This window comes from Gopherus evgoodei, chromosome 7 (assembly GCF_007399415.2).
Source record: "Gopherus evgoodei ecotype Sinaloan lineage chromosome 7, rGopEvg1_v1.p, whole genome shotgun sequence".
NCBI lineage: Eukaryota > Metazoa > Chordata > Testudines > Testudinidae > Gopherus > Gopherus evgoodei.
In genome coordinates, this window is record NC_044328.1 from 35,183,594 (window position 1) to 35,196,685 (window position 13,092).

The window sequence follows — 13,092 nt, forward strand, 5'->3', positions numbered from 1 at the left end:
TTTGCGGAACAAATAGATATAAAACTCTATGGCCTGAAAGACTCCCACATGATGCTTCAGACTCTGGGTCTCTATGTTCCGGATCTGACTAAACTTAAGTTTAAGCCGTAGCAGCTCCTGCCCAGGCCTCACACTCTAAATACGAGCCCACTTATAAAAGGTTATGGGACTATAAGAAATGCCCACAGAGACAGTCTCGGCCTGCCTGGGTCCTCCAAGGGCAAAAAGGCAGAGAAACGGTGGTTTTGATGGGATGTCTGGAGGTGCCCTGCCAGTTCTCATCAGGGATCCACGCACAATAGAGCTTCCCTTCTCCAATCGGTTGTGTGCTTTCCTTCTGGAGTGGTTGTGGCTGAACTCAGACCCATGGGTCCTCAACACCATCTCTCTAGGATCTTGCTCGAGCAGGAGGTGGGGTGGCTCCTTGGCCTAGGAGCAGTGGAAGTGGTGCCAGTGGAGTTCAAACGCAAGGGGTACTACTCCTGCTATTTCCTTATCCCGAAGCCCAAAGTGGGACTCAGGTCCATCCTGGACCTGCGAGGCCTAAACCAGTAAATGGTGAAGCTCAAGTTCCTCATGGTCTCCCTGGCCTCCATCATCCCCTCCTTGGATCCTGGGGACTGGTACACCGCCCTCGATCTGCAGGACGCATACTTCCACATCCATATATTCAAGGGGAACAGACGCTTGCTCCGTTTCACGGTTGGGCAGGAGCACTACCAATTTACAGTCCTCCCATTTGGCCTGCCCACTGCCCCCAGGGTATTTACAAAGTGTATGTCGGTGATAGCAGCCTACCTCAGGAGTCAGAGGGGTCCAGACCTTCCCCTATCTCGATGACTGGCTGGTCAAGGGTAGCTCCCAGTCGCAGGTGTGGAATCACGTGGTGCTCCTTCTGTCCATATGCAACACTTTGAGCCTGTTGGTAAATGACACCAAGACATGGATCCGATGAACTAGGTGTTAACCCATGAAAGCTCATGCTCCAATACATCTGTTAGTGTATATGGTGCCACAGGACTCTTGGCTGCTTTTACTGATCCAGACTAACGCGGCTACCCCTCTGATACTTGACACCAAGTCCATGTTAGTCCCGGTACAACACACAGAGTTTATTGGAGCAGTACTGGATGCCACGTCAACCAGAGCCTCCCTCCCTCAGGACAGGTTCGAGACCCGGAAAGGGCTCATCAACACGGTCACGAGGTTTCCAGTGACAACAGCCAGAGTGTGCCTCCAGCTCTGGGGTCACATGTCAGTGTGCACGTATGTGGTCTGCCACACCCAGACTCAGGATGAGGCCCCTTCAGCTCTGGTTGATCTCAGCGTTCTCCTGGCCAGAGACCTGATGGACAAAGTCCTCACTGTGTCCAAACTGGTAATCGCCTCCCTATGATGGTGGTCCTCCCCTGGGAACATGCTCCACAGGATTCTGTTCAGAGGCAGGTCCCTGTTGAAGAAACTGGTGCCCAATGCATCGGATCTGGGGTGGGGAGCCCATGTGGGGAACGTTCAGACCCAAGGTCTGTGGTCTGTGCAGGACCTGGCCCTCCACATCAAGGAGCTCAGGGCAGTGCAGCTGGCATGCAGAGCCTTCTGCTCTCTCCTGAAGGGCTGGGAGGTCAGGATTCTCACGGACAACATGGCCTTGATGTTTTACATCAACTGACAAGGTGGGGCCCAATCCTCTGCCCTCTGTCAGGAAACCCTCAGGCTGTGGGACTTCTGTATAGCCCATGACATTTGCCTACAGGTCTACCACCTACCGGGTGCCTGGAACTCGCGGGCGGATCGCTTGAGAAAGGACTTCTTCTCTTAGCACAAGTGGTCTCTTCACCCAGAGGTGGTGTACAGACTTTTCCAAGAGTGGGGAACTCCCCAGGTGGACCAGTTTGTGACTCGGCAGAACCATTGCTGTCCCCTGTTCTGCTCCAAGGGGGGACTGGAACGGGGCGCTACTTCTGATGCCTTCCTCCTGTCCTGGTCAGGCTGGTTTCTCTATGCCTTCCCCCCATTCCCACTGATAGGCAAGATCCTGGAAAAGATAAAGGCAGACAGGGACTGGGTCCTACTGATTGCTCCAGCATGGCCGAGGCAGCATTGGTATGGGACCCTCACGGGCCTGGTGGTCGCCTTGCTTTGGCCATTGCCATCCTGCCTGGACCTGCTCTCCCCGGACCAGGGCTACCTTCTCCACCCTAACCTAGCAGCACTCCATCTCACAGCGTGTCTGCTCGATGGTTAGGTCAGGAGGAGAGGACGTGCTCGGAGAGGACGTCCAGCGCTTCCTCTTGGAAAGCAGGTGACCCTCCATGCACCGAGCCTACTTGGCAAAGTGGTCTCAGTTCTCCCAATGGGAAGATGAGCAGGGCATTCCCCCTGTGGCTGCCCTGATCCAGCTCATTTCTGGACTACCTCCTTCACCTTAGGGCCTAGGGCCTGGCACCCTTGTCCGTCAAGGTGCACTTGGCGGCCATATTGGCCTTCTACCCATCGGTGCAGGGCCACATGGTATTCTCTCATGATATGACTGGCCGATTCCTTAAGAGATTGGATCATCTCTTCCCATATGTCAGACCCCCAGTGGGACCTGAACCTGATGCTGGCCCACCTCACAGGCCCCTGATTTGAGCTGCTGGCTACATGCTCCTGGTCGCATCTCTCGTGGAAGGTAGCCTTCCTAGTGGCGATCTCGTCAGTTAGATGGGTCTCGGAACTCAGGGCCCTGACCTCTGATCCCCCATACACGGTGTTCCATACGGATAAGGTTCAGCTCCACCTACATCCTTTGTTCCTCCCGAAGGTGGTCTCCGCCTAACACATGGGTCAGGACATTTTCCTGCCAGTCCTCTGCCCCAAGCCCCATGCGTCCAGTAAGGAGCACCACCTCCACATGCTGGATGTGAGACGGGCTCTGGCTTTCTACCTGGAGCGGACAAAACTGTTCAGAAAGTCCTCGCAACTGTTCATCACCTCAGCCGAATGCATGAAGGGTTGGCCGATCTCCACTCAGCGGCTCTCCAACTGGATAACATCATGTATCCATACATGTAATGACCTGGTGGGAATTTCCCCGGTGTCAATTATGAGGGCACACTCGACTAGGATGCAGGCCTCGTCGGCCGCCTTTTGGGCCCATGTCCCCATCCAGGACATTTTTAGGGTTGCTACATGGTCTTCAGTTCATACTTTCACCTCAAATTACGCGATCATCTCCCAAACCAGGGAGGACATTGGGTTCGGGAGGGCTGTGCTCTGTCCCTAGAATTTGTCCCTTCTACCCATCTCCAACAGATACAGCTTGAAATTACCTACTGTTGAATACACAAACAATCACTCAAAGAAGAAAAGACAGTTACCATTTCCATAACTGGTGTTCTTTGAGATGTGTTGCTCATGTCTATTCCACATCCCACCCTCCTTCCCCTCTGTTGGAGTTGTCTGGCAAGAAGGAACTGAGGGTGGAGGGAGCGTGCAGCACCTCTTATACTGCGCCATGGAGGCGTCACTCCAGGGATCGTTAGGGGTGCTCTCTATGGGTACTGCTAGGGGAAAAACTTCCGACACCGGTGCACATGATGAGCACGCACACCTATTGTGGAATAGACATGAGCAACACATCTCGAAGAACACCAGTTACGGAAAAGGTAACTGTCTTTTTTTTTTCCTTAAGTGAGTTAAAGGAAAGTCTGAAGTTAATGTTAGTAAAAGTTCAAAGGTTGTCTATAGGCTCTGGCTTGTTGGGCAAAAAGGGTATGTTTCTAATTGTATTAGCTCAATTGAATTAACTAAGAAGCCCTCTTAGGGTATGTCTACACTGCATGTGGGAATGATTCTCCCAGTCCAGGGCCACAGACTTGCACTAGCACCCTAAAAATAGCAGTGTAAATGTTGCTTTAATCTTGTAACTTGGGCTCTTAAGTCCTTTCCCCTCCTGCTCCAAGCTTCAGAGTCCGCCCTGGCCACAACATCTACGCATCTATTTCTGGAGCACTTGCATGTGAAGGCTTGCTCTCACCTGCAGTGTAGACATGCCCTTAATGCTCATGAAGACCAAAGAGGCTTGTTAATCCTGTTAAACTAATTTGACTGAGCCAAAGTAATTTAAAAAAACACACCTAATTCATCTGTCAAAAGTCAGAGGGTTTAAAAAATTATGAGAAAGGCACAATGGCCTCCGAGGCTGTGTCTAGGTGGACAAATAAGGAGACATTCTCCCCTCAAGTAGTTTTAGCACCTAGTGTCTTTTTTTTACCACAGTTGCTAATGTGGTAATTTCCTAAGGTGGACACCCCCGTTTGTAGGTTTTCATACCTTAGCAGGCACTGAGGTAAACCCTGAGCTCCCCACTTGTATTTATCTTTGACCTATGTGTAAATTACACTTGTCTTGCTCACACTAGGATTTTATCATATGTTATCTAGTACACAGTAACCTGATCCCCCCACTTTTTTTTGTTTTGTTAGAGTGGATGCACCTTCAGAGTATTTAAAGCTGGTTGTTAGGCTTCAGTGCAGCAAAGTGCAGCCTTGTTCTCTGCCTGCTTGCAAACTGCAGGAACCAAACCAACCCAAAGAGCATTATTTTGAGACAAAGAGATGTCAGGATTTAGATCTAAGAAGTTAGACTTTACCTGCTAGGAAGAGTTAAAGGATATCTTAATTGAGTTAAGCTAACTCATCTGAGGAAATTGGATTGAAAAACACTTTTTTGCCCCAGAAGACAGGACTTTATTGTGCTGAATCCAGGCCTTGTTTAGACTAGATTCAGGATGTGATGTTGGCACATATAATACCTTCTTGAAGTCTAGTATCAACAAGGAACATTGCTTTAACTTAACCCATGCTAAATGGCTGAGATAAAAGGGGTAACATCACTCCATAAATGTTAGCCTAGACAAGTCCTGGACAGCCCAGGCATAATTCATTTCCCCAAATTAATCTCAACTTTCCATTTGCTTTCGCTCCCACCTGCCTCTAGCAGCTCCCCTTGACTGGACAATAGATACTATGGTGAGCCTGTCTTAACCAAATATTAGCATCAATTTGGGATCATTCTGAGTGAAGTGCAGTGTTGGGAAAGGCGCTGGGTTTATCCTACTATTTCTACTGTGGCATAGAATTAACTAACTAAATCCTAGAATTCTTTGTCAAATACTGAGTTGAAATAAGGAGCACCTTGCATTTCAGACAGCCACTGCCTTTCCCTGCATTAATACAGTTGACAGCTGTTGAAAAGCGAGGAACATTATTGTGAATAAAGCTATGTCCAGCCAGCTCATCTGGCCTGTGATCTTAAAATCCACAGCAATTTCTCGGATACTTTACAAGCTGTTTAAAGTGGTGCCTGAAGTACTTTTGAAAGATATGCATTTGCCAACATTTGAGGGCCTTGGTGGTTATTTTGTTAAGATCTGAGTATTTAATTGAATCAAAGAGAACACATCATGTCGGAAGCAAAAACAAACCCACTGGCCTCTTGTTCCGAAAAGCTCTCTCCTCCAGCCCCCCTTGGAGGCAATCCAGATCAGATGCAGCTCTTTTCGGCCCAATTTGTATTAGATTCTTGTGGTTTCAGGTGCCCCATGTAAAGTAAGCAGAGGCCAGGGGAGTTGGTGTAATCCGATTCCAGTGAGCTAGGGGCCAGGATTTCACTGTAACTTGGCTGCGGCTTCCCTAGCTCACGGCGGATCTGCACGAGCTGCAGTTGAACGCCCCGGGCAGCCCTAGGAGGAGTCTGGATGTGCCCCTGACTGACCGCCTCTTCCACACGGGTCTCGCGGGGAGATCAGCGCCGCTGCAGCCCAGGCCCACGCGCGGTAAGCGCCTCCTGCTGACCCTGGGGTAGGGTTTTATAGCAGCGGCTGGTCAGGGCTGGCTAGGCGGGGGCGGTGATAGCGCTAAGGGCTCGGGGAGTTGGCGTGCGAGGGGGCCAGCGGAGGAGGAGAGGGGAGCAGCGGGGTGCGATAGGAGATGGAAAGGGAGCCGGGGTGTTAAGGGGTGGGGGTGGAGACTGCAGAGGAGGAAAGACGTGTGGGGTTGGGGTTGGGGTGGGGGCAGGAAGGGATGCATCATTATGGGGATTGCAATAGCACCTACCGGCCCCAGTCATGGGCCAGGACCCTACTGGGCGAGGGGGAAAGTTAACGTGCGTGAGAGTGTTGGGGATTATGGGGGCTAAGGGGTGTGTGCTTAGGATTGTGGGGGGGGCGGTATGACGGGGGGAGGATTATGTGGGGTAACGGGGTGTGTGTTGAGGGTTATGATGGGACGGTATGATGGGGGAGGATTATGTGGGGTAACGGGGTGTGTGCTGAGGGTTGGGGGGGCGGTATGACGGGGGAGGATTATGTGGGGTAACGGGGTGTGTGCTGAGGATTGTGGGGGGGCGGTATGACGGGGGGAGGATTATGTGGGGTAACGGGGTGTGTGTTGAGGGTTATGATGGGGCGGTATGACGGGGGAGGATTATGTGGGGTAACGGGGTGTGTGCTGAGGGTTGGGGGGGAAGGGCCGGTAGGATTAGGGGGGGAAGGATTATGTGGGGTAACGGGGTGTGTGCTGAGGGTTGGGGGGGCGGTATGACGGGGGAGGATTATGTGGAGTAACGGGGTGTGTGCTGAAGGTTGGGGGGAAGGATTATGTGGGGTAACGGGGTGTGTGCTGAGGGTTGGAGGGCGGTATGACGGGGGAGGATTATGTGGAGTAACGGGGTGTGTGCTGAGGGTTGGAGGGCGGTATGACGGGGGAGGATTATGTGGGTAACGGGGTGTGTGTTGAGGATTGTGGGGGTTCGGTATGAGGACGGGAGGATTATGTGGGGTAACGGGGTGTGTGCTGAAGGTTGGGGGGAAGGATCGGTATGATGGGGGGAGCAGGGGGAGGAACTCCTCTGAATTGTTGCTTGTATAAAGACAGGAGAGTTTGTCTCTCTTGCCCCACCACCCTGTTCATGCTGTCAGGCAGCTAGTCCCTTAGCAGGAGCAGATTTCCAAGGTGCAACGGCAGCCAATGGCAGGGGCGGCAGGTTTGTATCATTTTTGCGGGTGCCCAGAATGGGTCCAAGTTTCCCCCGCCTCAACACACGCGCCTGCCTTGTAAATCGATATATATTTTTTAAACTAATGCGAACATGGAGTGGATTAACAGTTTCCCTATATTGCACAGTGCGGGATTGGGGAGACGATGAATCTGGCTGGGGGTGCAGGCTCTGGGGTGGGGCTGGAGACGAGGGGTTCATGGTGCAGGAGGGGGCTCAGGGCTGGGGCAGAAGGTTGCGGTGTTGGGAGTATGAGGGTTTGGATGTGGAGGGGTCAGGTCTGGGGCAGAGGGTTGCAGTGCGGGGGGGATGAGGATTTGGGGCAGACCTGCGGTGTGGGGGGATGAGGGTTTGGGATGGGGAGCTCAGGGCTGGGGATGGGGCAGAACATTGAGGTGTGGGGGGATGAGGGTTTGAGTGTGGGGGGGCTCAGGGCTGGGGCAGAGGGTTGAGGTGCAGGGGTGAGGGCTGTGGGTGGGGCCACGGATAAGGGGTTCACAGTGCAGGAGGAGGCTCAGGGCTGGGGGTGTGGGCTCTGGGGCAGGGCTGGGGATGAGCAGTTTGGGGTGCAGGCAGGCTGCCTTGGGCTGGAACTAGAGAGGAGGACTCCACAGTCCCCCCAGCCCTCTCCCCACCAGCAGCAGCAAGCTCCAGGGGAGGACCCCCGTCTGCCCTCAGCAGCACACTCATCCGGCACCATCACTGCATTGTTCCTAGGGGCTGGGCCCCTCCCAGGTCCAGGAAGCCCCCTTGGCTCACCTGTGATGGGTGCTGGGGGGGGAGGGCTGCCATCACATGTGCACCTCCTCCCCTCCGCAGGTGGTGGCTGTGCCACTGCCTCTGCCTGCTGCCAGCACCGCTCCCTTTTGTAGCTGGCAGCTGCCAGCAAGGGAGTGCAGTGAGGAGCAGCAGGGCGGCCCACTGTCCAGGGTGCAGGCAGGGACACTCTGGGGGAGGCACGCATGTGTGGCAGCTGGGGCTGGGGAAGGCACATGGGGCAGCAGGCGGGGGCAGGGGGAGAGACCTGGGCCTGAACATTGGTGGAGCCTGGCCCCCGTGGCCTGAATTTGCTGGGACACAGGCACCAAGGGCCCATTTAACTCACTGTCCCTGGCCAATGGCAAGAAGATTTCCAAATACTCCTCTAGTTAGATCAGCTAGGAAACTTCCTGGGGAAAGTGGCTTTTCCTTGGTTGTTTTAACAGTCTTGGAACAAGGATATGGTGCTGTTACCTGGACAAGGTGAGGTAGAGATGCGACTGGAGGGGACATGGGCAGGGGTCTTCCAGAGCAAAGTGCAGCCTTATTCTCTGCCTGCTTGCCATGTGCAGGAACCAAAGCAACCCAAAGAGCATTATTTTGAGACAAAGGGATGTCAGGATTTAAATCTAAGAAGTTAGACTTACCTGCTAGGCTAGGAAGAGTTTCAACTGGGAAATAATTTCAAAAATGCACTTTGCAAAACTGTTACAGGGCAGAGTCCGGCTTTCCCCCCTTGAGTTCAAAGGCAAAATGCCCAGTGAATTCAGTAGGAAGAGGATTGCTGCTTTGGGGCCAGGCCATGCTATGTTACTCACATCGAGTAGCAGTGTCCTCCATAGGTACCCCTGTCAACTTCAGTGGTACTAATTCATTGTGTGAGAGTCAGAGGTACCGCAAGCTGGCATTCTGGGCTTGTCTGTCAAACACTCTTCCTGTAAGTGTATTGGAGATGAGATTTTAAAGAGACAGTGTGTTGTGGTAGGCCTATATTTAGCCCTGCATATATGGAAATAGTTTGCAGTGTAGTATAAAATCATAAATGTGACTATTTTAGAGCTGGTTAAAAACTTTGAAAATTGTATATTAAAACGGGCATATATATCATAAACAATTGTGTGAAAAGTTCATTCCATTTTCTAGTTAGCTATGGAGCTAGTAAAAACATTTCAAAATTCAAAACAAATTCAACAGGAAAAGTGGGATGGAACTTTCACCCCCCCACACACCAAATCATTTGAGTCCAATTTTTTTGAGCAGCTCTACAATATTTACATTTTTGTTGCTGATTGTATAATAAGGCAAACTTACATAAAAGCTCTGTCATGTAGTCCAATAGTTTGAATCACATGAGTTTCTTAACCAATATTTTAAGTGAATGGTCTTCAGATTCCCTCTACTTTTGTGATTTCCAACCACAGAACTGTGATTGATTGATTTTTAAAAACATATTTGTTTTCAATTTTTCAGTTTATAATGCATCAATATGATTAACTATGAATGATGCAATAAAAAAAATGCTTCAACTGTCCAAATTCCCAGATAGTATCACAGAATGTAATTATCTTATTCTTTGGGATACCTGTACAACTAGACCTGTTCCAAATTCTTTTGGAAATAATTATTTCAAATATAAGAATGAACATTGGAGCATTTGCAGCACTAGCTATGCCTTTGTAGTATGTAATATGTGTAGAGAGGATTAATTGTCTTTCTGTCAGTTCATTACCTAAGTCTTGATCATGCCCATGGTCTTTACTTTTAAAATTAGTCCCAGTGAAATCAGTGGAAGTCATTTTGTGATGAAGGATTGCTAAATGTGGCCCATATTCTTTTACGGGCATATTAAAACCCTAAAAATAAAAATGGTGACTCAGATAGGGCTCAATCGTGTTGAAGCCTTCTGGGAGGTCCTCAGTGCTGGCGGTTTTTGTGTGCTCAGCATCTTGCTGGGCTGAGCCAACCCATAAGTATGAAGTAATATAAATATGCAAATACCTTCAAACCTACCTACACTATAAAGCTTTTAAACAATTATTTGTTTGTATCTCTATAAATTAGTACATGCTTGATAATTCAACCAGAAACCAAAAAAGCAAAATGAGAATACTTATAATGAGTCTTGGCTGAACTAATGCTTTTTGATTCATTTGCCATTAGTTTACTTTTAAACTTGTTTAATTTCCAGGAATGTAGACCCTTAATGAAACATTTTGGATGAATTCAAGTATGTTTGCACGATAACCTTTTGACTGCGTTGATTTTATCAAATTAACAAGCTAGTTGGAGCAGCCACTTTCTATTTGTTATTGTATGTCTGTTCCTGCAGAGTTAGTGAAATGACGTTTCCTTTAATGCTGGGAAATTACAGGGAAAACATGAAACTTAATGAAGTGTAGCAGGATTACATTTTGCTCAAAAGAGGTCTGTTATGCCTTTATTGTAGATAATATTGTTATTAATATAACAATCATTACAATGAAATCTTTCACAAAAATAGTCTGTAGTATTATCCATTCATTACTTTTTCTCCACTATTTTATTTCATACCCTATTTTTCCTTTCTATTCAATTTTATCTTTTACTTTGTCATTACCGATGAGAGTGTGTGGCAACACCATTTTAACTGAGAATATATCAGTATTTTCTTTAGAAGCTTCCATTTTTAGCACTTTAAAACTCACTTATTAACTTTTGCTTTAAATTAAGACTGGGAAATGGCAAGAAATAAAATATCTCAATACAAAAGAGTGCATTTTATCTTACAAAGCTTTGTCAAAATTGGTTTAGCTACAAAAATTCAGGGAGGAAAAGCTTGAAAACAGAGTATTTTGCCCACCTTTTGGGGTTGAGTGTTCATCTTATACCTTTACCTAACAAATGGCTTTAAAAAGATACAGTTTTACTGACTGCTAAGGCTGGGCCAAATGCTGAAATTCTTTAGATCAAGCCTGTAAGGAGAGATTTTCAAATATTTTAGATACGCACTGGGAACTGCCTTCTTTAGTTTTGCGTGTGGTTACTGCACTTGTATGAAACAAAAAGTAATTGAATGCTCAAACATCCTCATATGATCATTTGGGCATGCAGTTAACAGGTAGGTATGTGCAGCCATGGTGACTGCACACAAAAAGAAGGCATGCACTTTTATGTATATTTGGCAGATGCTTGTCCTCACTGATTTTACTTCACTGGTATTTGATGATAATTGTAATGAATTTCAGGAGACATTTACTGTACCATTCTTTTTGCAGCATGGTGATTTACAGCAGCATGCATGCAGCATGGTGATTTACAATAACAGCTGTCATATAGGAAGGGATCTTTGTATTGATAGGAACTGAATGTTATTCACTGGAATTCATTCTGCCAGTCAAGTGGAACTGTAAAGCTTCAGGAGTGTACTGTGTCCAGATAATCATAGAATATCAGGGTTGGAAGGGACCTTAGGAGGTCATCTAGTCCAACCCCCTGCACAAAGCAGGACCAATCCCCAGAAGATTTTTGCCCCAGATCCCTAAATGGCTCCCCCCAAGGACTGAGTTTACAACCCCAGGTTTAGCAGGCCAATGCTCAAAGCACTGAGCTATGCCTCCCATAATAACCAGTACTATTTTTGTAAAGCATGCTGAGATGCCTCTAAGTATACAGAGTAGTTAAAAGTAGGCAAAGTTAACTAGTCACAATGTATACTGCTTACATATGGGAATGTTACACAGTGTGCACTTTGAGTATTCTGTGGACGTGCTGTTTAAGTTTTACATACTCTAAAAGTATGATGCAACTAGCCATGTTTTCATTTAGAAGCACAGTCAAGGAGATTGAAAAATCAGTGGGGCACAGCAGCTTCCAAAATCCACTGTAAGTGGTTCCCAACTGGAATAAAAGTATGTTGCTTTTAAATCAGTATTTTAAAATTCCTATTCCCACCCTGGCCAGATACATGTATTCTTTCTAAGTGATGATCCTGCTGTAGCATCTTACAAAAAATTTACATCGAGAGATATTTCTGTGTTGTTCTGTGTGGGTATCAATAAAAAAAACACTGCTATACTTCATTGTTCTTAGAGATCGAGAGATATACTGTACACTAGGAGCAATTTACAGTGAGTGTAAAAACTGTGCCACTTCTTACTATTTCATTTAAGTTCAAGAGACCTCTTGTCATCCCTACTATACTTTTCTAACAGGAACTGAATTTGATACTCATATGGGGAAAGTTCTGAATTACAGTTACTTGCTATTAAAGTCCTGAGACAGTGGTAAAGAACCACTGATTTGCTGTCTTCTACAAAAAATGAGAAATTGTGTTAGAACAAAGAAACCAGTATTTTCCCTAAAGCTACTCAGTCTCCTCAGCTTTTCATTGCTGCAGTTTCATCTTAAATCTTCCTGGAACCCACTTGTTTGGAGACCCTGATACACATTTAAAGAAATGGTACACACATTTCACATCTCCCTGTTTCCTATATAAAGAAACTTAAACAAGAATGAATATTTAAAAACAAGTTAGAGATCCACGAACCTCATTGGCTTCATATTTCATCCCTGGAGTAGGGTTTTTTCTCTTGGATTGCCCAGTCCCAAAGGTGTAGAGCTCTTCTCAAGAGGATGATCTTCCTTTGCTATGGTGGGAGTCCCATTGCCACTAAGGTCACATATCAATTCAAACTGGGTTTGGAAGCAGCTGGTAAATTCTTTTTCTGGATTGCCTACCATGATTGGTTTTGAGCGTGCAAGATCTCGGGAGCAGCTGAATGTGGTGACCCAGCTGATGTTGGCCAATATTTATTCCCCTTAAATTTTAAACAGGGCTGTGGTCTCATGGTCTAAAGTTTGGTGCATTTTACTGCCCTCAGCGTAACACAAGTGGCTCCTGCTGGGGATCTTGGGTAAAATTCTGCAGTTCTTACACAGCCTTCACTATGGTAACAATTTCCTTGGGCTGGATAGTAGATAGCCACAGCCCTGCGTTGTAGGTTGGAGTGCAGGAGCACCCAGTCCAGCAGCAGCTCTAGGGTGCATTGTGCTTCAGGGAGACACAATACCTCTGGGAGCTCTCAGGAGCACAGATGGCTGCTGCACCACTCAGGGAGAGGGGGGTGCAGCATTCATTTCTCTCTGCTGCCCGGTCCCCACTCTTCCTTGCCCTCTTTATAAAAGATAGCGCTAACAGCGGCAGTAACCCATTGATTTCCATGGGAGTTATGCTGTAGTGAAGATTAGGTAAGGAATGCAGGCTTTGACCCCTTACGAATAAAACAAAAGCAGCAGCCTAAAATTTCCCTTTGTAGG

General features: G+C 47.7%; 1 protein-coding gene across 1 annotated transcript in view; it reads left to right on the forward strand.

Annotated features, from left to right (window-relative positions):
- The first annotated feature begins 5,738 nt into the window (after window positions 1–5,738).
- SLC16A12 (solute carrier family 16 member 12) overlaps window positions 5,739–13,092 on the forward strand; it is a 51,886-nt gene continuing 44,532 nt past the window's right edge. Inside the window, exon 1 of the mRNA XM_030571034.1 lies at window positions 5,739–5,818. The gene's annotated coding sequence lies outside the window, so the exon portion shown is untranslated. The remainder of the gene's footprint in view (window positions 5,819–13,092) is intronic.